Here is a 25,572-nt window from a genome sequence, read left to right on the forward strand (position 1 = left end):
CAGTCAGGGAGAATGGGGCTGGCTTCATGAAGAAAGTGATATTTGGGATCCCAGAAGTGTGGGTAGGATTACTGGGTAGGGATTTGAGGGAAGGGTGTTTTGTTGTTGTTGTTGTTTTGGTTTGATTTTTTTGAGAGGGTTTCAGTCTTGTTGCCCAGGCTGGAGTGTAATGGCGTGATCTCCACTCACTGTAACCTCCACCTCCCAGGTTCAAGCGATTCTCCTGCCTCAGCCTCCTGAGTAGCTGGGATTACAGGTACACGCTACCATACCTGGCTAATCTTTTGTATTCTTAATAGAAACAGGGTTTCACCATGTTGGCTAGGCTGGTCTTGAACTCCTGACTTCATGATCCGCCTGCCTCAGCCTTCCAAAAGTGCTGGGATTACAGGCGTGAGCTACCACACCCAGCCCAAGGGAAGGGTGTTTTAAACAGAAGGTGCAGGAAAGTGGAGATGATGTAAGCAAAGATGTACAGTAATAAAGTACAGAGCTGGTTCAAGGAACTTGTTAGACAGGAAGGCACAGTTAATTCTGAATAAAACAATGGAAGATAAGTTTTGAGCGCTAGATTAAGATCAAATTGTAGTAGGGCTTGAATTCCATTCTGAAGAATTTGGACCTTATGAGTGGTGAAGAGCAGGGAGACAGCCAAGATAACACGAAGACCCCTGAGTGATCAGCTTTGCTGGGAAGATTGTTCTAGCGGCACTGGATGGTAGGAGGGTGAGCAGAGAGGTAGAAGCCTGGGAGATAAGTTAGAAAACGGTTATGGGGCTAGGCACAGTGGCTCATGCCTGTAATCCCAGCACTTTGGGAGGCCGAGGCAGTCAGATCACTTGAGCCCAGGAATTTGAGATTAGCCTGGGCAACGTGGTGAAATCCCATCTCTATGAAAAACATAAACGTTAGCTGGGAGTGGCGGTGTGCACCTGTGGTTCCAGCTACTCAGGAGGCTGAGATGGGAGGATTGCTTGAACCTGGGAGGTCGAGGCTGCAATGAGCTGTGATCATGCCCATGCACTCCAGCCTGGGAAACCCCATTTCAAAAGAAAGAAAATGGTTATGGTAGGCTTTTGGCCATGGGAATGGACAGAGAAGGCAAATGCAAGATACATTATGGAGGTAGTATTGACAGAGCTTGGCGACAATTGGTTTTGGGATGTAAAAGATGACTGTGGTTTTGAGCATGGGTGAGTCAGAGGATGGAGATGCTGAGACTGTAGGAGGTTTGCCGGGAAAGATGCTGAGTTTGATTTCGAGCACATATAGCCCATTCCGAACACATCGGCTAACATAATCATATAAAACACAAGCCAATTCCTGACTTGCCTCTGCTCAAAAAACACTTCAATGTCTTCTCATCTTACTCAGAGTAAAAGAAACATCCTTACAATGGCTGATAAAGCCTTCAGTGGCCTGGCTGCCCACATTCCCTCTGAGCTCATCTTCCTCCTTGCCCGCTTCTCACTGGGCACTGCCACCCTGGCCTTCTTGCTGTTCCCCAAACATTGTCCGACATAGGTCTGCCTTAGGGCCTTTCTTAGCGTTTTCTCTGCCTGAAACTCTCTTTCCTCAGTCTGTTCTTACACCTTTATCCCTCACTTCTTTTGGCTCTTATTCAATATATATATATATATTTTTTGAGACAGTTTCGCTCTTGTTACCCAGGCTGGAGTGCAATGGCACAATCTCAGCTCACTGCAACCTCCGTCTCCTGGGTTCAAGTGACTCTCCTGCCTCAGCCTCCCCAATAGCTGGGATTACAGGTGCCCATCACCATGCCCAGCTACTTTTGTATTTTTAGTAGAGACGGGATGGGATTTCACCATGTTGGCCAGGCTGATCTCAAACTCTTGACCTCAGGTGATCTGCCTGCCATGGCCTCCCAAAATGCTAGGATTACAGGTGTGAGCCACTGCGTCCGGCCTAAATATCATCTTTTATGAAAGGCCTTTCCTGATCATCCTGTATAAAACAGTAACACTCCCCCTGCCACATCCCCTCTCTCCAGTTTCCTCTTCTCCATTGTACTGATCAGCATCTAACATACTATTTGTTTACTTGTTTATATCACAACCTGGAAACTGAAGCTGTAAAAAAAAAATTAATGAAATGATCCACTGTTTTCCAGGGTATGATGAGGTTTGCTACTCTCATACACCATTACACCATTCTTGGGACTGGGCATTGTTATAATCCCTTTGAACAGTAATTTGGCAGTAAGTATAAAGAGTCATAAAATGTCCATCTCCTGGAACATTTTATGTTTTGAAAATTCTGAAAGTCGATTCTAAGAAGATAATCTAAAATGTGGAAAAGAAGGCCAGGTATGGTGGCTTATGTCTATAATCTCAGCACTTTGGGAGGCTGAGGCAGGAGGGTTGCCTGAGCCTAGGAGATCAAGACAAGCCTAGGGCAACATGGAGAGACTCTGTCTCTATAAAATATAAAAAATTAACCAGATATGATGGCACATACCTGTGGTCGCAGCTACTCAGGAGGCTGAGGTGAGAGGATCACCTGAGCCTGGGAGGTTGAGGCCGCAGTGAGCTGTGATGGTGCCACTGCACTCCAGCCTGGGCAACAGAGCAAGATTGTCTCAAAAGAAAAAAAAAATGTGGAAAAGAAAACACGTGGAAAAATGTATACTAATGTGGTATTTATAATATCAAGAAATTGGAAAGATTCTAAACATCTAACAATATACAGAAACAGGTAAATTAAGTAAATTACTGTTCATTTACTTAATGATATATTATTCACTTGTTAAAAGGATAGTTATGAAAGGCTGGTTAGCAACAAGGAAAATGCTACAAGGCAATGTTATACTTAAAATAATAGGATCCATGACTGTATAGAGTATGATTTCACTTATCTTTAAATATACACCCAAAGAAGGACTAGGAGGAAATTAACCCCAATGCTGATGTTAAATGCATTAGGCTAATGGAATTATTGGTGACTTATTTTTTCTAAATCCTTTCAGTTTTCTGTATTTAGGTTATATCCTTTCTGTAATGTGCTATTTAATTTTTTATAATAATCATTTTTTAAAATACTCAAAAGAAACTACTGTTACAACTAACTCACCACCATCTAGATGGCATTGTTGGGTATCAGTGGTAAGTGTGAGTCTCCAGGCTGATGGCTTCTACTTTTAGTTCTGAGGATCCTGACATCAATGGCTGGCCCTACAGCTCATTAGCCTCCCACATCTCATTCCTGCACTTTCTCATTCCTGACTCCTTCCTCTTTGCCACTCTTCCTGTATAATTTTAGGCTGTGTCTGCCTGATTATGAAGGACACAATTATGAAACAAGAAAAGCTAAAAAAAAAAAAAAAAAGCCACACAACTTGCCCCCATGCATCTTGATAATCTTCATGTACATGGATCAAGGCTAAGCCACCATATTAATGCCCCCTTCTAGTTTTCTCATTCTAGCTACCCCTGTCCCCATTGGTAGACATTAAGGATTCCCACTTGGCTGTTCTCTGTAGCACCAGCCAGCCACCGTGTCCAGCCGAAACCCTCATTTTCTCATCTAAAGTCCTATGTCCTTAGACAATACACTAACAAACACACACCAATTATTAAGATAGCCTAAGTTAACTTATTATATAGGCATTGCCTAAGTGGAGTAAACAATTGAATAACAGAATAATTCAACCTGAAACCTGTAATCAATTGATGCCCCAAATATCAGTGTCTGAATTAACCAGCTCATTGCTTCCGATTTTTTCTGCATATGTCACAGTGTCTCGATAACTATTTGAGACCAAAAAATTAACAGCTTACTGTTAATTTTAACTACTTTGGTTATCTGCAGTATTCTAAGTATTTATTTAGTAACTAAAATTAATTTTATCTGCTTTGATTAATGGCCTCATTTGAAGGATCTGGAAGCTGTTTTTTTGAGACAATAGAACATTTTTTGATAAAGCAAAACTCTTAATTGAGTTAGATCCTTTCAAATGGTTATTTAGACTTAAGAATTGAGATTATTAATAGCAGACTTATAAGATGTCAAAAGGAATGTATTATCTAGTTATGACTAATAGGATTTTAGAGAAAATTTTTCACAAAAAGAGATTTTTCCATTTAATAACCCATTTATTTTCAAGCAATAGTCTGTTGAATAAAGATTCTAAGCAAATTCACTGTAATGGGGATGGAGGAATTAAATAGAATTTCCCAAGAAATGTTGTTCATAGTGTTCACCATTATAACAGCTCAACAGTGTTCTTGTGTGCCTTCTTTGGCTAAAGTCCCACGTAGAAAACCCTTTCACCTAGACATGGTGGTTCACACCTGTAATCTTAATACTTGGGAGACTGAGGTGGGAGGATCACTTGAGCCCGGGAATTTGAGGCTATAGTGAGCTATGATCATGCCACTGCACTGTTGAGCAACACAGCAGACCCTATCTTTATGAAAGAGAGAGAGAGAGAGAGAGAGAGAAAGAGAGCCCTTGTAGCTGCTGACACAGACGTGAGGAATCATAACATGATTGCCCTCATCACAGCTAACAATTTTGAGAATTTACTGTGAGCCAGCCTTTGCTGCATACTGCACTAAATTGTCTCATTTTAATGCTCAGAAATCAATAAAGTAGGCACAAATGTTATAGTCATTTTTAGATAAAGAAACTGAGGCCTAGAAAGATTAAGTAACTTGTTCAAGAGACAGCATTTAACATAAAACACAGATGTGTTGTATTGGCTGTTTTGCCTTCTCTGTGATGCTGAGAAAATAACATTTTTTAAAGGAATTTCAGATTCGACTTTACAGCTTTTAATTTAAAAGGAAAAATGAAAGGCCTTTTGAATTGCTGTGGCTGTTATGCCATTGACTAATTCCATTGGAAAGCTGGTTCAGTGAGAGCTGAAATTCTAGAAGTCTGAAACGTCTGAGAGACTGAGTTCCCCTTGGCTAGTTGGTGCTTCCCTCACAAGCTTTTCCCACATCAGCCTGTGCTGTAAACCTCCCTTTCACTCTGTGATGATTTAATCTCTGAGGGTTTGTCACTCGTGGAGCTGTCCTTGGTCTGACAGGTCAGAGAAGAAAAGTTTTTGCCTGGGGTCTCTGGCTCCTCACAAAGTTGCTGCACTTCTCAGCTGATTTATATTAATAGAAATCCACAAACCCGCCATGTACAACAGATTGAGAGAATTCTTAGGAAAGGCCACAAAAACGCTGAAGTACTTCATCATAGTATATTTTCATTTTTCCCTGCAATTGAGCAGAGCTTTTCCATCTTAGATCAGGACATGGGAAACCTAAAGTTCACTTAAGAAAATCAGGCTGAAGACCCGTTTTGGGCATTATACAGTTCTAAACGCTGCAAAAGAGCAAGATAATATTCCTCCCCTCAAAGATTTTACATGTCAATGATAAGACACACATAAAAAAGTTAGACAACCCGACATCATAAAGAGATGAATCAGAAGCCAGTAGTGTACCATGGATACCAAGTGTTTGAAATCCAAGGCAGGGTTATGGGGAGGAGGTCATTGGATGCTGAAATGGTGAGGGAGGTTTCTGGGGAGAGGGGGGAAATTTAATATAGGTCTTGAAGAGGAGAAAGCTAGCCACAGGACAGAGTGTATACTGTAACCCCACTTACCTAAAAACGAAGCAAAAAAAAAAATTGTATGGGTTTATTAAATGCAGTGAAAAAAGGTCGGAAGGATAACTAGCATATTGGAAGAAGGGTAATACAGTTGGCAGGTGGGAGAGGGGAAGGGCTAGAATTAATAGGGACTTTCAGTTTTTACTGTACATATACTTCTATATTGTTTAAATATTATTTATCTATTTATTTATTTATTTATTTAGATTGAGTTTCACTTTTGTAGCCAAGGCTGGAGTGCAATGGTGCAATCTTGGCTCACTGCAACCTCCCCCTCCCAGGTTCAAGTAATTTCCTGCCTCAGCCTCCCAAGTAGCTGGGATTACAGGCATCCACCACCATGGCTGGCTAATTTTTTGTATTTTTAGTGGAGACAGGGTTTTACCACGTTGGCCAGGCTGATCTCGAACTCCTGACCTCAGGTAATCTACCTGACTCGGCCTCCCAAAGTGCTGGGATTACAGGCATGAGCCACCACACCTGGCCTGTTTGAATATTTTTCTAATGAGGATATACTTATGCATTATTTGGTATAATTAAGAAATATAACATTGACAAAGAACAGATAGAACCTGGGTTTGTAGAACAAAAGAAAGAGGGTATTTTAGTTGAGAAGAACAGCTTGAGTACATGCCTGAAGGTGGAAATGTCCAGGGTGTATTTTGGGAAACAATGAGGAGACCAGTGGGACCAGCACAGAAGGGACATAGTAGCAGTTAGATTGGGGCCAGGTGGAGAAGAGCTGTGAACGCAAGACCTAGTGTGAGCCTTTCACCTTCCACCAAAGCAATGAAGAGCCTTCGAAGAGTTGATCTGGAGTTCGTTAATCTATTCACACATGAATTTATTGATGAGCATACCTGAAGACCTAGCAAAGTTAGAGAATAGAAACTGAAATCTACCTTTCTTGTACACCATGAAAAGCCATTGTACTGTCTCCTATAGTAACTGCAGCAAGAAACGTTCTGACGTATACAAACCTGTTGTTGGGCATTTCAGGAAACACTGAAAATAGAAATGCTGTCAGAAGCAATTGGGGAGCAACCACTTCTACTTGATCCATAGTATTCATTCCACTGTAAGTCTTTGTGTAATGTTTGACAGCTATGATGAATGACTTAAATGTAGTAGGGAGATTTTGATCCCCAGCATATGAGAAATGACTGAGTCAAATTTGTAAAAGTTGAGTAAAAATTACTTGATTTAAAAAAATGAAAATCAGGTGGATTCTGTAACATGAGATTTGCATTAGTGAATATGTGTTTTCATTGAATGAACTGACAAAAATCAATATTTTCTTTAAATTTGCATTTGTAACACTATTCAAATACTTATATATACATCATATTTTGTATATACAAACACACACACACACATTCATACAACAGACACAACAAAAATCTGTAGCTATCTGGGAGTGAGGAAATACCTGACCTACAAGCCCATCTTGGAGGAAATATTAAATCTAATGAGAGGAAAAATACTACAGCTAGTTGAACCTTGACTCAGTCATGCATTCTGACTCATGTTAAATGATTGGATTATGAGTGAGATGAATTTTTTTTATTGACCAACAAGTGGAAGAGGGACATATCAGAGTCCTAGAATGATAATGCAAGTTAAGTTTATAAAAACATAGTCTTGGCCTGGCGTGGTGGCTCACGCCTGTAATCCCAGCACTTTGGGAGGCCAAGGTGGGCGGATCATCTGAGGTCAGGAGTTTGAGGCCAGCCTGTCTAACGTAGTGAAACCCCATTTCTACTAAAAATACAAAAATTAGCCGGGTGTGGTGGTGCACGCCTGCAATCCCAGCTACTTGGGAGGCTGAGGCAGGAGAATTGCTTGAACCCAGGAGGTAGAGGTTGCAGTGAGCCAAGATTGTGCCATTGCATTCCAGCCTGGGTGACAGAGCAAGAGTCCATCTCAAACAAATAAACAAAAAAACACACACAGAAACATAGTTTTCAGCTGACTCAGTGCTGCTCCACAAGGAGCAGCTTAAGAAATGAAAACAAAAACAGTCTTCTCCTGTAGGAGCTGAATTAAAAAAACAAATCAAAACAACAAAATAAAACAAAACAAAACAACATAGTCTTCATTTACTACAGATTTTCTTGTAACCAGAAGTGCTACTGGAGGAAGAAACTGACAATTGAATTGAGTTTTCAGGTTTTACTTTGCTTCTCCAGACCTTAAAGACTTTTGATCCCCATTTATCCCTCACTCCACCATTTCCTTCTCATTCCACAATATGTGTCCTTTTTCAGAGACACAGATGGCACTCTTAATCGGAAAAACTGAATTTTCTTGCCTGGTGATGGGAAAACAAATAACGGGGACAAGATAGATTTTAAAAGGCTTTGAAAGTTCCAGGGAAAGGGAGATTCCTGATTTCGTGTGTTGCATTTTCTTCAGAACCCGTTTTCTCTTCTTAATCCTTCTTTATCCTACAAAATTACTTTGTGGTATCTCTTCCCGACATGAGGTGAGGGCAGCACGAGGCATCTGACCTCCACGTGTTGGGAGAAGGCAGGAATACAAGATGATCCTGTGCCTGACGTGATTAAACAGACGCATACACATTTTACAATCACAAATTTTGGAATAAAAAATGATCCTTTAAGAAAAATCTTCTAATTGTTTTCATATAGTTCTCAGTACCAATCTTGATGAGAATTGATAATTCAAACCGGTAAATATTTACTGCTACCTGCCAAGTTGAATTAAAATAATTCATTTCGTTCTGACAATATTGCACTCTTGAGTAGAGTTACAGAAGAAGAGCAAGTACAGTCTCTAAGTTTCCAGTACAATCCAGACAGGACAAGTCTGTTCTCTGTCTCTCTTCCCCAGTTGTCTCCCTCCCTGATAACTGGTAGATAGATAGATAGATAGATAGATAGATAGATAGATAGATAGGGCGGGTGGATGGATACATAGATAGGCAGATGGATGGGTGGGTGGGTGGGTGGGTGGATGGATGGATGGATGGATAGATAGATAGATAGATAGATAGATAGATAGATAGATAGATGGATGGATAGGGTGGATGGATGGATGGATAGATGGATAGATAGATAGATAGATAGATAGATAGATAGATAGATAGATAGATGATAGACGATAGCTAGATAGATAGATAGATAGAATGGATGGATAGATAGATAGAGAGATAGAATGGATGGATAGATAGATACAGATAGATGGACAGACAGACAGATAGAGTAGGTGGAAGAAACTTCTTCCTGATTTTGATGTTCTCCCACATATGAAAAGATGGAGCTTCTGTGATTGACAATAGCTTAAGCAAAGACAGGGAAAGAATATTTATGAGTACAGAAGTTAGGTGATTCTAAGCAGAAAGATGAGAGCCAATTTTGTAATCACACAACATTTTTTAAAAGAGAGGAAGGAGTAGGCCAGGCGCAGTGGCTCATGCCTGTAATCCCAGCACTTTGGGAGGCCGATCACGAGGTCAGGAGTTTGTAACCATCCTGGCTAACACTGTGAAACCCCATCTCTACTAAAAGTACAAAAAATTAGCTGGGCATGGTGTCGGGCACCTGTAGTCACAGCTACTCAGGAGGCTGAGGCAGGAGAATGGTGTGAACCCAGGAGGTAGAGCTTGCAGTGAGCCGAGATCGCACCACTGCACTCCAGCCTGGGCAACAGTGCAAGACTCTGTCTCAAAAAAAGAGAAAAAAAAGAGGAAGGAGTAGGTATTGTTGAAGAATTAATGCCCTAAAATAATGCTAAGAAAAAATAGGAACATCTAGAGAGTTAGGAAAGATTTTGGACACCCAAATAACTCCCATTTCTCTTTTGGTATGTCAACATGTTTGAGATTAAACATATAAAAATACAAACAGGTCAGGTGCGGTGGCTCATGCCTGTAATCCTAGCACTTTGGGAGGCAGAGGCAGGTGGATCACAAGGTCAGGAGTTTGAGACCAGCCTGGCCAATATGGTGAAACCCCGTCTCTACTAAAAATACAAAATTTAGTTGGGTGTGGTGGCACATGCCTGTGGTCCCAGCTACTCTGGAGTCTGAGGCAGTAGAATCACTAGAACCCGGGAGGCGGAGGTTGCGGTGAGCCAAGATCGTGCCATTGCACTCCAGCCTGGACAACAGAGTGAGACTCCCTCTCAAAAAAAAAAAAAATACAAATATTACTCTGATGATGCTATTACAGATCTCCAAAAGCAAAGGAACAAATACCCCATTTACTCCCCACTGACATTGATTATTTTATCCCTGGTTTGTGACCTAAAATGAATTGAGGAACTTACTATATTCAGTTCATTTCTGCCTTCCCTCTAAGTTCCGGGATAAACTTTGAAGTTAATATTTTTTATTAAAGTTTATTTTATCAAAACATTGAATATTTGTAATTTGTAACATATCCTATATATTTTTAATTTATGCAAACTAATAATTTCCTAAAATATGCAATTAATGGTATTCTTAACAGATTCACATATTTTTATGTATTGAAGTACTTATTTATGGAAATCTATCTTTTCTTTATGTATTTTTAAATATTTCATGTGCTTTAATATTTTGCTTTTTTGACAATAAAAATATTTTATTTTGTGGGTTTTTAAAAAGATTTATACTATTGTTTTCCTTTTTTTAACCAACAGCTAAATTTGGAAGTTCTGTCTTATGTTGCAATGACTCTTGTTGGTACAAAAAGTTTATCTTTTGGGGAGCTATAAAGATTTCTTGTCTTTTAAGCCTTATTTACCAAGTTTTTGTCAATTGTTTTATATTGACTTTCTCATTAACTTGCCAACAATAAGCAAAAATAAAGCTAGGACTGTGTCAAAAAAATTCACTGGCGCACATTCATCCTTCTTCAGCAGGTTTACTCCATAGTGTTCCCCATTCAGCTACTGTGCCGGCCAATGGAAACAGCGAGTCGCTGTCTGAAATGAAGAATAATTGGAAACATGGTGCCCGTTTCTTTTCCTGCAAATAACAATTCATCCATTTAACATTCTTTTGCTGCTCTTGAATTCTGTAGTAGACAGCCCTGTGTTCACTGTTCAGTTGAGGCCCATTTGAGAAAAGCTAACCTTCTAGCCTGCTGTTGACCCTCCAATGGGAAACAGTGACAGTCATCGACGGCTTCTACATAGAGCTAGTGACATGTGGCACTAGCAGCTTCATGTAGGTAAATGGACCTCAGGCTGGAAAATGCTAGGCTGGGAGGGACAGTAATAATGATAAAAGATTAAAATTCTGGCTATTATGATCTCCACTCTCCAAAGAAACAAAGGCCAGAAAGGTTAAATAACTTGCACAAGGTCACTTGGCCAGCAAGCTGTAGAACAGACTGTTTCCAACGTCTTTCTTGTGTACCCTACACAATCTTTTATGGTCACATATGTGATTGATTTTTAAATGTTCCATACACATATAAAAAGATTGGGCCGGGCGCAGTGGCTCATGCCTGTCATCCCAGCACGTTGGGAGGCCAAGGAGGGCGGATCACGAGGTCAGGAGTTTGAGACCAGCCAGGCCAATAGTAAAACCCCATCTAAAAATACAAAAAAAAAAAAAAAAAAAAAGCCAGACATGGTGGTGCGTGCCTGTAGTCCCAGCTACTCAGCAGGCTGAGGCAGAAGAATCGCTTGAACCTGGGAGGCAGAGGTTACAGTGAGCCAAGATTGCGCCACTGCACTCCAGCCTGGGTGACAGAGCGAGACTCCATCTCAAAAAAAAAAGATTGCATATTCCCTTTTTGCAAGATATATATGTGGTTTTTATGCTGTTTACTAATCACATACACTCTTATATATGTGTATATAATAAGCCTTTGATGATATCATTATAGTTGTCTATATTCTTGCTTGTTTTCGACTTCATGTTCTATCAAATTCTGAAAGGGATGTATTAAAATCTACCACTATGGTTATAATTTCATCAAATGCTCCTTGTCTTTTGATTTTTATTTTGCACTGTTTTTTAGTGCATAATAGCTGATAACTCGTGTATCTTTGTCATGTTTCTATTCATATCACAGGAAATTGGGCTGGCTGCATAAAAAAGGATACCCACATCGTAGTGGCTTAAGTACATGAAGCTGTGTTTGTCTCATATAAAAGATGTTTGGAGGTAGGAAGTCCAGGACTGGAATAGTACCTCTGTGGTCATCTGGAATGCAAGCTACTTCTGTCTTCCTACTCTGTCACCTTTAGTGTGTGGCACCCATATTTCAAGTCATGGTTGCAAGATGGCTCCTGCAGCTCTAGCCATCACATACATACTCCAGACAGGAAGGAGGAAAAAGAGTAAAAATGAGTAATCCAGGTGAGTTAGATTTCAGTAGGCCCCATCCACTAACTTCTGCTTACAACTTACTCTTTTTTGTTTTTTGAGATGGAGTTTCCCTCTTGTCACCCAGGCTGAAGTGCAATGGCGTTATCTCAGCTCATTGCAACCTTTGCCTTCTGGGTTCAAGCGATTCTCCTGCCTGAGCCTCCTGAGTAGCTGGGATTACAGGCACCTGCCACATGCCCAGCCATTTTTTTTTTTAATTTTTTTTTAAAATTTTTAGTAGAGACAGGGTTTCACCATGTTGGCCAGGCTGGTCTCAAACTCCTGACCTCAGGTGATCTGCCCGCCTCGGCCTCCCAAAGTGCTGGGATTACAGGCATGAGCCACCTACAATTTATTGTCTACCCGTTACTATAAAAGGAGATGGAAAAATTAACTTAAAAAAAATGTGGACACACTGCTGCTCCAAATTAAATTGAAGTTTTGTTAGCAAGGATGAAGAGGAATGGACATTGTATAAGCATCTAGCAATCTTCGCCACAGTCTGTTCAATCGTTCCAGTCTCTTGTTCCTGTTTAATGCTTCTGGCCTTGAATTTGTTCATATTGGCACTCCTGCTTTTGTTTGTTTTGCTTTTTTCCTTTTTTGTTGTTATTTTTGGCAATCAGCATTCTCAGGTTGAACACTCCTGCTTTTGGAGTTGCCTGACATATATCTGCCCAGTCATTTATTTGCAAACTTTCATAGTCACTTTCTTAGACGTGAATTCCTCAGACATAGCTTAATTTTGTTTTAGCCCAATCTAAAAGTTTGTCTTTTGACAGAGATTCAACTCGTTCACGTTTTCAGTGGTACTTGATATTTTTTATTCTTTCTATTTTATTTTTACTACGTATTATACTTCATTATTGTTTCCTTCCCCCCCCTTTCCTTAGACTTACTGGCTTGATAATTTATAAAAAGTATTTCCTTCTGCTGTTAACGAGAAAGTTTTCTTCTGAAGCACTTGCTTCTCTTATATAAATAAATACCTTTCTTGACTGAATAAGCATATTCCTGTATCTCAGAGATTCACTGTGAATATGTTGAAGAAGAAATACAATTTATTTCTTTACTAGTGAAATAATAAATAAGGTCATGGGCACCATGTAATAATTAAGGAAGATTATTTTCCTCACTTCCTTCAACATCACACTTAGATGGCAACAAATATCTCGCTACTCAGTGAAGCAGGGCTGGAAATGAGCCCTGTCTTGATGGAGCTGCTATGGCCGGCACTTCCCAGATTCCTTTCAGGGTCTACCTATTGAAGCAAGAAGGCCAGCTGTTATCCTGAAATTCTAAAGTCCACGCGGAGAAGAATTATGATCAGTATTCATCCATACATTTCTCTAACTCTACTGAATGCAAAATAAGCTATCAAGAGTGATAAGGCAAATAATTATGACTAATACTGTAATACACTTTGTGGCTTGCTATCTCCATTGCATTTGGTTTTTAAAAGAGACATTATTATTATTATTATTTTGTTGTTGTTTTGAGATGGAGTCTTGTTCTGTCACCAGGCTGGAGTGCAGTGGCGCCATCTCGGCTCACTGCAACCTCTGCCTCCTGGGTTCAAGTGATTCTCCTGCCTCAGCCTCCTGAGTAGCTGGGACTACAGGTGCCCGCCACCACACCCAGCCAATTTTTTGTATTTTTAGTAGAGATGGGGTTTCACCATGGTAGCCAGGATGGTCTTGATCTCCTGTCCTTGTAATCCACCCGCCTTGGCCTCCCAAAATGCTGGGATTACAGGCGTAAGCCACCGCACCTGGCTGGTTCTATTATTTTTAACATTTATTTTTTATGTTTTAGAGACAAGGTCTTGCTCTGTCATCCAGGCTGGAGTACAGTGGCACAACCATAGCTCGCAGCAGTTTGAACTCCTGGTCTCAAGTAATCCTTCCGACTCAGCCTCTTGAAGTGTTGGGATTACAGGCATGAGCCATCACGCCCAGCCAAAAGACTTTTTATGACCTTTTTTCCATGGAAGACTTGAGTTCTACAAAGTTTGTCATAGCTCTGTGAAGAACTCGCATATGAAATGTAGCTCTAGACTACCTGGTGAAATTATTAATCCTTTTCTGATGTATCCTGATGTATGTAATCCTTACATTTACATAAATCTATTGCTTCTGAAAGAAACCTTTTTTCTTTCGTCTGGCTCCAAATTATACCTTCCCCTTCATGCTACAGCAGGACGCGTGTTCCCAAGAGCAATCACAAATCCTAAAATGAAGCAAATGGTGTAAATGTTACCATTTATATAGAAATGTTGCTGTTTTTACCATGAGGAACAATATAAAAGAAGAAACAAATGTTTTATGAAAGCTGTATAAGGCCGGGCACAGTGGCTCACGCCTGTAATCCCAGCACTTTGGGAGACCAAGGCAGGTGGATCACCTGAGGTCAGGAGTTCAAGACCAGCCTGGCCAACATGGTGAAACCCTATCTCTACTAAAAATACAAAAAATTAGCTGGGGGTGGTGGCGGGTGCCTATAATCCCAGCTACTCAGGAGACTGAGGAGGAGAATCACTTGACCCTGAGAGGTGGAAGTTGCAGTGAGCTAAGATCGTACCACTGCACTCCAGCCTGGGCAACAGAGTGAGACTTGGTCTCAAAAAAAAAAAAAAAAAAGAAAAAGAAAAAGAAAGCTGTATAACTTCTACTCAATGTCATTCTAATTTATTTCTTTCTTAAAATTAGTATTTTAGATCCCTTATGGGAATGATTTGGTTACAAACTGGTATACATTTTGATAAATCTTAGAATAATTCCATACAGAAAGCTATTTGTACTCTACAAAAATGTTTATTTATATATATAATAAATAAATGACTTAGTATGTACAAGAAACTCTCCATCTTGAAACATTTGTGTTATAATATTTGCCCCTCATGCTCTCCCTCAATATCAAGAGTACAGTGACACCCTTACATGCCTGCCACTCACCATATATTTTGGGGGTAAATGGACAAATAATCAATTCTGCAGTTGGATGTTTTCCCCTTCCCATCACCATTATTTTCCTGCAACTTTTCAAGCAAAGGGAGGAGATCATGGTGTCATAGGAAGATAATAATTAATGTTAAATCCACCACTTCCTCCTCCTCTTAGGTATTTTCTCTCCAGTATTGATTATGAAAGAGTCTTGGCCTCACATCAGCCCTAGAAGAAGTGGGAGAGATTTGAGAGTAAGAAAGAAAAGCATCTGATGAAAATAAAATTATTATAGAAAACTATATATGCATAAGCATGTTATCAGGTTTAAACATTAAAATGTATTGGTATTTAGTATGACTTTAATGTTACTAGCTACTAACATCTATTAAAAATGAGGCTTCAGGCCAGGCACAGTGACTCACCCCTGTAATCTCAGCATTTTGGGAGGCCAAGGCAGGAGGATCATGTGAAGCCAGGAGTTTGAGACCAGCCTGGGCAACATAGGGAGATTCCATCCCTAACAAAAAGAAAAAAAATTAACTGGACTTGATGGCGCACACATTTAGTCCCAGCAACTCGAGAGGCTGAGGCAGGAGTTTGAGACCAGCCTGGCCAACATGGTGAAACCTCATCTCTATTTGGTTTTTTTATTTTTATTTTTTATTTTTTTGAGATGGAGTCTCGTTCTGTCACCCAGTCTGGAGTCCAGTGGCACAATCTCAGCTCACTGCACCCTCCACCTCCTGGGTTCAAGCAGTTCTCCTGTCTCAGCCTCCTGAGTAGCTAGGACTATAGGTGCAAGCCACCACACCCAGCTAATTTTTGTATTTTTAGTAGAGATGGGGTTCCACCATATTGATCAGGCTGGTCTCGAACTCCTGACCTCAGGTGATCCACCTGCCTTGGCCTCCCAAAGTGCTAGGATTACAGGCATGAGCCACCACACCCGGCCCCCATCCCTATTAGAAATACAAAAATTAACCGGTGTAGTGGTGCGTGCATGTAATCCCAGCTACCCAGGAAACTAAGGCAGAAGAATTGCTGGAACCTGGGAGGGGGAGGCTGTAGTGAGCCGAGATCGCACCGTTGCACTCCAGCCTGGGCGACAGAGCGAAACTCCATCTCAAAAAGAAAAAAAAAAAAAAAAAAAGAACATCATAAATATGTTCATCAATAGAGTTCATAGAGTTCAAAACTGGTTTGGATTGAAGATGTTGACAAAATGCTTCAAACCTGGATGCCTGTCCTGCAGTTGACACTATATGATTGAACTTGGGGAAAAACAGGTTCCCATAGCATTCAGGAATAGCGTGTGAAAATACTGGAATTGAAAAGCTTCAGAAAGAGAAGACAGTACTTACCGCAGCCAAGCTGTCTCTGTCTAGTTATTTTTACTTTCATGTTATTTGGGCCCAAAGAACTAGATGAGGAATCAGGAGTTTATATAAACAAATCTCTGGAATATACAACTTAGCTTATCCCTTAGCATCTCTATTTTTTCCTCCAGTTGAGTGAGAAGAAACCCTGAGACTAAACCTTATATCTTCTAGAAGCATTTTAAGGAATAACCATGTTTGAAAGATTTCTCTAATGAGTCATATAGAATTCTGTTACTATAGATTGTCTTCTTTGCTAAGAACAAATAGAGAATAAAGACTACAAATAAATGAGTCGTTTAAAGAGTCTGTTTTATAGTGTCACCTTTTTGTGAAATTCCCCGTTATACTGCCACATTTTAATTTTCTTTTTCACTGGCCTGGGCTTAGAGCAATGATCTGCCACTCTCATGTATGAACTATGTGCTGGAGTACAGAAATATACATAATCTTTGCCTAGGGTGTAATTTTAGTGGGCTGACGCAGCAGCACAAGAAAGGCTCTGAAATGCCAGTGGGGTACTCATGCATTGATCTTGACAAATCCTCTGTGATCAATGTGACCATGGCATACCTTGTGACTTTTTTGGTTGGTTTGCTTAAATGTCAGTCAAATTTTAAGGTAATTATGAGGTGAAATGCACTAGGGGACCTACCACACAGTATCAGGCGGACGTGGAGTGGTTTTGCTACTCATATAAAGTGAAATCCTGCAAAATAACACCCTCAAAGGAGCTGAATGTAAAGGAGAAAGGGGAAGACAATATCTTATCATTAAAAATCAATCAGATATTTCCTAAGTGCCTCTTCTGATGACTTCTTACATTTCAGTAGCTAGCAGATCTTGGTTCACAAAATACTTTCACAGACATTATCTTATTTGATCCTCCCAACAACCGGTAAGGTAAGAGAGGCAATCTGAAAATGAGGAAATGGCAACTCTGAGACTTAAGTGCTTTCTGAGGACCTATACTCAGCTTGACGGGGGGTGAGGAGCACTGGAACTGCCCAGGTCTCCAAATACTATGTCCTGTAATCATTCCCTCGTGACCACCCACCATTGTACTCCTTCATTTGGTCCTGTGGAGGAGTCCAAAGAAGTGAAGGCATAAATCTTGCCCTCAGGGAGATTCTGCTCTACATGAGAGAATGCAAGTTTTCGTAATAAAAGCAACAGAGAATTATTAAATGTTAAACCATATGAAACAGACTACAAATGCAGTAACAGATTATTTTAATTGGAAAATAAGATGCTGTAAATTCTACCCAATGCCCTGAAAAATGTATGTACAGGTGCCTGAGAATAGTGGTCAACTCAATGTTTCTGAAGTTTTCCAGCCAGGCAAGCAATGTTTTCCAGCCAGGCAATCAATGTCTTCCTAGAGAAGTCTCAGGGTTAATTCTTGACTAGGAGAAAAGTCAACAAGCACAATCTTGCCCAGCTCTATGGTGACACATGGTTGCTTCTAAGAGCCAATTCTTGAATCTTTGAATTCTTTTTAGCCTCTGTTGTGCCCCAGACTGAGAACGGGAAGCTTGTGGGAACCAGTCCTGGCCCTGGTACCTCGTTGGGTCCTCTAAACCATCAGTGGAAGCCACTGAGGAAATTGACTGTTCACCTCCTCCTAGTTACCTAATTTGCAAAGGGAGTAAAGAAGAAAGGTTACATTTTTTTTTTTAAGCTGCCTTGAGGTGGGAGAATGGACACATTTGTTCTCTACTCAGACAGACCATAGACTTCAAGTGTCTGCAGGGACTCTGTGATCACTTTTCTTTCTTTTTTTAGGTTTTTTTTAGAGACGGGGTCACACTATGTGGCTATTCACAGGCACGATCACAGGGCATTACAGCATCAAACTCCTGGGCTCAAGCAATCCTCCCAACTCCGCCCCCCTAGTAGCAGGGACTATAGGTGTGCACCACTGTGCCTGGCTTTATTTTCTAATGTCTTAATGCTCAAACCTAAAATTATCCAAATCCATATTTGTTTCAGATGCAAAATTCTATTCCAAATATCTGTTCTTTGTTTTTTTCAGCAGAGCAAGCCTGTCCTTAGAGACAGCTGCAGGCCAGTCACTGTCTCTCCCTGTCTTTATCTTCCCTGCTGAGTGGCATGTTGCTTGCAAGGCCCCATGGGAACTTCCAAAGCCTTCTATAAATGACTGGCAGTGATGCTTTTTTTTTTTTTTTTGTGAGATGGAGTTTCGTTCTTGTTGCCCAGGCCGGAGTGCAATGGCATGGTCTCGGTTTACTACAACCTCCGCCTCCCGGGTTCAAGCAATTCACCTGTCTCAGCCTCCCGAGTAGCTGGAATTACAGGTACCTGCCACCACATGCAGCTAATTTTTTTTTTTTTTTTTTTTGGTAATTTTAGTAAAGACGGGGTTTCACCATGTTGGCCAGGCTAGTCTCGAACTCCTGATCTCAGGTGATCTGCCTGCCTTGGCCTCCAAAGTGCTGGGATCACAGGCATGAGCCACCATGCCCACCTAGCAATACGTTTTTAAAGATGCACACGCCCAGCCAGGTTCACCAGTATTATGGATGTTTCCGTGTAGTCTTCTCCAAAATGCTAATTTGCCGACGTGTCCAAGGGAATAGGCCAACACGGATGGATCTACTGTAGAACCTGCCTGCCGTCAGGGAAGAGTCAACATGGCAGAGACATGCTGGCAGAAACTGTGCTGGAGTTGCCCGAGCATTGATGCTTCCGAGAGGAAGACAGGGTGACGGAAGAAATCAGATCAGAGTTCAGAATGCAACCATAATGCTTTGTAAATGTAAGCCTGCACCTTGCAGGTACTGTCAATGCCACTACCAACATCACTCACTTACATCACGCCCTTGAGACCAGATGTGAACAAATTCTCTGACGCCTAAGCTTAAGCACGTGACTGGTACCACTGGACAATCGATGTTCTCAAAGATGCATCTTTTAAATTACTTTCCCTAGGGGCTGGGCACGGTGGCTCACGCTCGTAATCCCGGCACTTTAGGAGGCTGAGGTGAGTGGATCACCTGAGGTCAGGAGTTTGAGACCAGTCTGGCCAACACGGTGAAATCCCATCTCTACTGAAAGTACAAAAAAAAAAACTTAACCAGACATGGTGGCACATGCCTGTAATCCCAGCTACTCGGGAGGCTGAGGTTGGAGAATCGCTTGAACCTGGGAGGCGGAGGTTGCAGTGAGTTGAGATCGCACCGCTGCACTCCAGCCTGGGCAACAGAGCGAGACTCCGTCTCGAAAAAAAAAAAGAAAAAATGACTCTCCCAGGAGTAGAAATGGATTTATGCTGAGTCACCCAAGCTTTCATTTCATCCAGGGGTTGTGAGCATAGATTCTGGAACCAGCTGTCACATACTAGCTCTGTGACCTTAGAAAAATTACCTAAAAATTCTCCATGCCTTCAATTCCCGTGTGTGAAATGGTGATAATTATACCAGCTACCCCATAAAGTTGTCTTGAGGCTTAGAGATGTAAAGAGCTTAGAACATGGCCTAGCACATATTTTGTACCATATAAGTGGCATTTTCATTTGTTCGTCTCATATTAATTTAAAACTTCTGCGGGCCGGGTGTGGTGGTGCACGCCTGTAATCCCAGCACTTTGGGAGGCCGAGGCGGGCAGATCACAAAGTCAAGAGATTGAGACCCTCCTGGCCAACATGGTGAAACCCCGTCTTTACTAAAAAACAAAAATTAGCTGGGCATGGTAGCACATGCCTGTAATCCCAGCTATCAGGAGGCTGAGACAGGAGAATCACTTGAACCCAGAAGGTGGAGGTTGCAGCGAGCTGAAATCATGTCACTGCACTCCAGCCTGGGTGACAGAGTGAGACTCCGGCTCAAAAACAAACAAACAAACAAACAAAAACCTCTGTTCTGACCACGTATGGGTAGCTCATGCCAGTAATCCCAGCAGTTTGGGAGGCCGAAGTGGGAAGATTGCTTGAGGCCAGGAGTTCAAGACCAGCCTGGGCAACATAGCAAGACACTGTCTCTATAAAAAATAATTTAAAAAATGAGCTGGGCGTGGTAGCACACGCCTGTAGCCCCAGCTACTCAGGAGGCCGACGTGGGAGGATTGCTTGAGACCAGGAGATCACGGCTGCAGTGATTGAAAAAAAAAAAATTAAAACAAAACCTTTGCTCTGGACACTGCTAGGTATTGAGAGGTAAAGACAAATAACATGCAGTAGGTTCCCTCAGTGGGCTTATGGTCTGTAAGTTACTGTTTTATTTACTTTGCCTAGCATACCAGTTACAAAGTACTCAATAAATGTTTCTGAATGTACCATTGTCTTGTGGAAACAGGCAAGCATACCAATAATTTCAATGAAATGACAGGATAGAACTGTGCCTGGCCCATAGTGAGTGCCTGGAACCATATAAGCATTAGCTATCTTCATTATGAGTTTAGTAGAATAAATGCCGAGATTGAGTGTGCGGGCTGAAGGTTGAGGGTGAGGAGGTAGAAGTGCACTCAGGGAAGTCTTCCAAGAGGCAGTATCATTGAGCTTAGTTTTGATCAGCGTGTAGGCGTCAGCCAGTAAGAGAAGAGGGCTAAGTGTGTTCCAGGCAGAAGGAACATTGTGTGCAGAGTTAGAGAGGCGTGAAATAGCACAATACATTCAGGGAACTCCGAGTAGGCAAGGAGGACTGGAGCGCCATCCTTATTGTGACATCCAGCATGCATTTGTTAAATGAGTATTTGAGATTAGAAGCTGTGGGATGAAACAAAACAAATGAGACATTGCTTGTGTTAGTCTGGCCTTCAGCATTAAACTAAATAAGCAGTCATGGACAAAGTGGCCAGGGGATTTGTTCAGTGTCATACTTGCCCTGGTACAAATGCTGTATAGTTTCCTACCGCACGGTCAGCCTCTTCTTGTCCTCTGCTAGAGGAAGTAAATTCACCTCATTTGTCTGTTTTTTTTTTTTTTTTTTTCAAAACAACTGAGATAAATTACAATAAAGTTGAGGAGACTGTAGTGTAGGTGAAGATGTTTTTGCATAGTACATATTGCTCTAGACCAGAGGTCAGCAAACTATGGCCTGAGGGCCAAATCTGATCCACCACCTGTTTTTGTAATTAAGTTTCATTGGAATACAGCCATGCTCATTTGTATACAGATTGTCTATGGCTGCTTTAGTGCTATAACAGCAGAGTTAGGTAGTTGTGACAGAGACTATACAGACTGCAAAGCCTAAAATATTTTCTGGCTGGCCCTTTACAGAAAGTGTTTGCCAGTCCTAGGCTGGGTGTGGTGGCTCACGCCTGTAACCTCAGCACTTTGGGAGGCTGAGGTGGGGGGATCACTTGAGTCCAGGATTTCGAGACCAGAGTCCAGGAGTTCGAGGCCACCCTGGCCGACAGGACGAAACCCCGTCTCTACTAAAAGTACATGCAAAAAAAGTAGCCAGGCATGGTGGTGCATGCTTGTAGTCCCAGCTACTTGGGAGGCTGAGGCAGGAAAATTTCTTGAACCCAGAAGGTGGAGGTTGCAGTGAGCCAAGATTGCACCACTGCACCCCAGCCTGGGTGACAGAGTGAGACTGTGGCTCAAAACAAAGAGAAAGAAAGTGAGTGTTTGCCAATCCTCACTCTAGATTCATCTCTTCTAATCTGATAAATAACAACCACCTAAATATTTAAAACAAGGTATTCAGTTGGTTTAGAGTCAATGTGGTAAACAATAGATTATCGAATTTTAAAAATTCACCATTAAGGAGAGAGAAGATTGTACATATGTCACCCATAAAGTATGCAATAAACATGAATAAATAAATAAGTATAGTTTCTACGATTGGCTTTGGAATTTGGCTCTGAGCTTCCTAGCCACAGGGGGCGGGGGGAGAAGATAATTGGTCATCTGTATTAGTTACCTGTTACTTTATAACAAACCATCTTAAAATTACATGGCATACAACAGCTACCAGTCACTATTTCTTGAGTCTGTGAATTGGCTGAGAGGTTCTGCTGATCTGGGCTGGGCCCAGCTGATTGTGGTGGGCTTGCTCACACATTTGTGATCAGCTCGTGTGTTTGCTTGGAGCTGGCTGGTCTAAAATGGCTTCAGCTGGAGTGGCTCATCTCGACTCCACAGGATGTCACATCCTCCAGCAGGCTAGCCTGGACTTGTTCACACAGCAGTGGCAGGTTTCAGGAGAGAGCCGAGGCACACACTTGAGGCTTAGGCTTGGAATCGGAACACCATTATTTCAATTACATTATAGTGGCCAAAGCCAGCCAAAAGGCAGGCCCAGACTCAAGGAATGTGGAAACAGACTCCAGCTCTTGATGGGAGGAGCTGCAGAGTCACATTGCAAGGGGCAGGGAAACAGGAGGGACAGAATTGAGGCCATGTTTGAAATCACAAACAATCAATCATCATCTAAAACAGCGTGTATTCCAACCACAGAATTTTAAAAGTCATCTCTGTGGTCTGAATACATCAGTCTATTCGGCCCCACCCACAGATATGAATCATCAGTGTCTTCAACTCAGAGGACCACTGTCTTCTGGCTAATGACAGATACAGAGGAGGGGTAGAAAGAAGCCTGTTGGAAATGTGTGCATATCACATGAGACCCAGACTCATATTCAAATACCACTTGATGAATTTCACCAGGGAATCAGACTCAGTTGTAATGGGTTAAACGGATATGGAAAACCATTGTCACAGATGTAAGCAATAACTCAACTAAACATCAGCTTTTGAGACTAAAGCCTAAACAGACCTACAATATTCTGACTGATTCCCGTTTGCCTCCACTTTCATCATTGGGTGGTGGTAAAATTGATCACTGTATTCAAAGATCATATCACTATCTATGGATATGGATGTGATTGAAATGACAGATATGGGAGAATTTTTTTAACTCACTAGCCATGTAATGATTTTTTAAAAAATTTATTGCTAGAAAATCTTCACTATTACCAAACTTGTCTCAATAAATGATGTTATGTATAAATAGCAACAGTGAGGTCAGAAGACCTCCTTAGCAATTCTTTTCCTGGTATGATACGGCTGTCTGTAAGAAGAGAGTAAACATAGATAGCTCTTGCTTCTTACAGTATTTCAGAATCCCCCTAAAGGTCTTTTATATTAAAAAACAAACAAAAAAAGCAAAACTCCCAAACCACCCAGACAAACCCACCCAGCCTAGGTATGAGAATGTTCTTTCTGGCCCAGAGCCAGTCAGGGTCCTTAGCTTTGTTTGCAAGACGCCAATGCCTTTATACTCAAACTTCGTGGAGCTGCCATCATACTTCTGTAGTAATAGCAGTAGTGAGTGGGGAGGTACACGACGGAATTTAGGGAACTATTAGACGCCTGTTGACTCAGACATCAGGACCAGCTGTGAATGGAAATATCTTTCAACTTAGATATAATGAGAAGGAACAGAGCTGTTGATGTTGTTGAGGAGGTGGAAACAAAACCTTCAGGATGCTTGAAGATAACTGGTTTCTAGGAGGGCTGGGGGCAATAGGGCTGTCTTAGGAAGAACAAATGATGCTTCCAAAATTTGAGTGCAGAAAATCAGAAGTTAACCTTGGGTGGGTCACAAGGTTAAATGTAATGAAGGCTAAGTGTGACAAGGCTAAATGACATAACATATATAAAATACCTGGTGGGTTGCTTAGAGGACTAGACCTCAAAAATGTTGGTTCCCTCCCTCTCTCTGGATCCCCCACCACCTTAAGGATTTCTTAAAAAACGGAAAACCTGCCAGCCAGCTGCCACTGGAAAGATGTCAAGTAGGATAAGCCGCTGATAGGTGGTAACAACAAAATCCACATCCAGGTGGATGGAGTGGGGGATGTCACCTCTCCTGCCCCTCCCCTAATTACAAGTTGGAGAAAGCATCAGGGCATTCCTTCCTTCCTGCAGAGGAAGTATATGTTTTCTCTCAGACCTACCTTGGCATTCCTTGATGTCTTAGAGAAGCAGATGACCCCGGCTGAGCAAGACAGTCAGCAGAACAGCAGCCCTTGATGCTGCAATTGGAAATTTCCATTCTTTGCTTGCAGCTCTGAAAAAAAAAAAAAAAAAAAAAAAAATCTAAAGAGCCCAGTAGCTGGGAAATTTCCATGATGGAAAATTTTAACATATTCTTTAGCTCTAAACTATGCAGGTTTATAGAGACTATTTTTTTTTCTTTTGGTAATTTTCTTCTTTAACAATAATTTATGATCATTGTAACACTACAGCTGTGGGAATAAGGAGAACAAAATGAGTTGGAGGGGAATGGGTATGGTTTAGGCTAGTGGGAGGCTGTGCTATCTACTTGTGTGACCACCCAAATAATAGAAATGCAGATTGCTATAAGACCCACTGGTTGGGAATTCATCCAAAATAGAGAGAGCTTGCCCTGGAGCACTGCAGAGAAATCTGTGTAGAGACTGCTAGTGGAAAATGGATGGCTACCAACTTCAGACCAGGACATAGTGAGTTCTACTGCTGGAAAAAGCAACTCAGGCAGGTCCCTTAGACCACTGCTATTTAAGCTTAAAAATGCATACAAATCACCTGGGAACCTTGTTGAGCTACAGATTCTGATTCAATAGCCCTGGAGTGAGGACTGAGACTCTGTGCCCCCAGGTGACGCTGATGCTGCCTTTCTGAGGACCACGCTGTGACTAGCTAGGCCATAGACAGCAGGTCTTCATCAGTGTAAGGTCAGCTCGCCTTGGGTAGCAAAACACTGCCTAAGGGCGGCTGGAGGTGAGCCCCCGTGGGGTTGTTTGCTCAGGTTACAAAGCTAAGGTCTAAAAGTAGAACTGGATGTCTTCTGGAGAGCTGCTCCATGCAAGTCTGGATAAAGTGGATCTCTTGAGATGTGGGAATGCGAGCAGTTGCCAGAAGGCTGCTTACTCCAGCAGATTCAAATTGGGGGCTTCTAGAAATCAATGCCTTTCCAGAGAAACTCGTGCATCAAGCTGGCGAAGATTCCTAAGCTGGTCCTGATTTCTGAGTGATTCTCCAGTGTTGTGGCGTATGAGTGAAACACCAATGAACCAGCTCCAAATACTGAGGGAAAACTGTTGGTCAGGATGATGTGAAGGAGAGAAGGAGTCCAGAGAATAAATTACTTCCACCCTAGCTAGAATAGCTGCCTCACTTTTATTGAGATAAAATAAAAAGGAAATTGAAGAATTTTCCATTTACTTAAGTTATCTTGCCTTCATGTTACCAATTTTACAAGGAGAGAGAAAGATAAAAATTTGTGGCATCTTCATTATAGGATGTTACCTCCAATTGGTCTGTAATGTATCTGCTGTATATATT

General features: G+C 41.5%; 1 protein-coding gene and 1 long non-coding RNA gene across 6 annotated transcripts in view; one reads left to right on the forward strand and one right to left on the reverse strand.

Moving 5' to 3' along the window:
• Positions 1-25,572, forward strand: part of MKLN1 (muskelin 1) — a 389,751-nt gene that overhangs the window by 54,159 nt on the left and 310,020 nt on the right. The window lies entirely within an intron of this gene.
• Positions 15,070-24,292, reverse strand: LOC144339946 (uncharacterized). The gene is made up of 3 exons (XR_013415574.1): positions 24,204-24,292; positions 15,327-15,421; positions 15,070-15,129 (listed from the first exon to the last, which is right to left on the reverse strand). It is a non-coding gene; the product is annotated as an uncharacterized LOC144339946 (long non-coding RNA).

This window comes from Macaca mulatta, chromosome 3, assembly GCF_049350105.2.
Source record: "Macaca mulatta isolate MMU2019108-1 chromosome 3, T2T-MMU8v2.0, whole genome shotgun sequence".
Lineage (NCBI taxonomy): Eukaryota > Metazoa > Chordata > Mammalia > Primates > Cercopithecidae > Macaca > Macaca mulatta.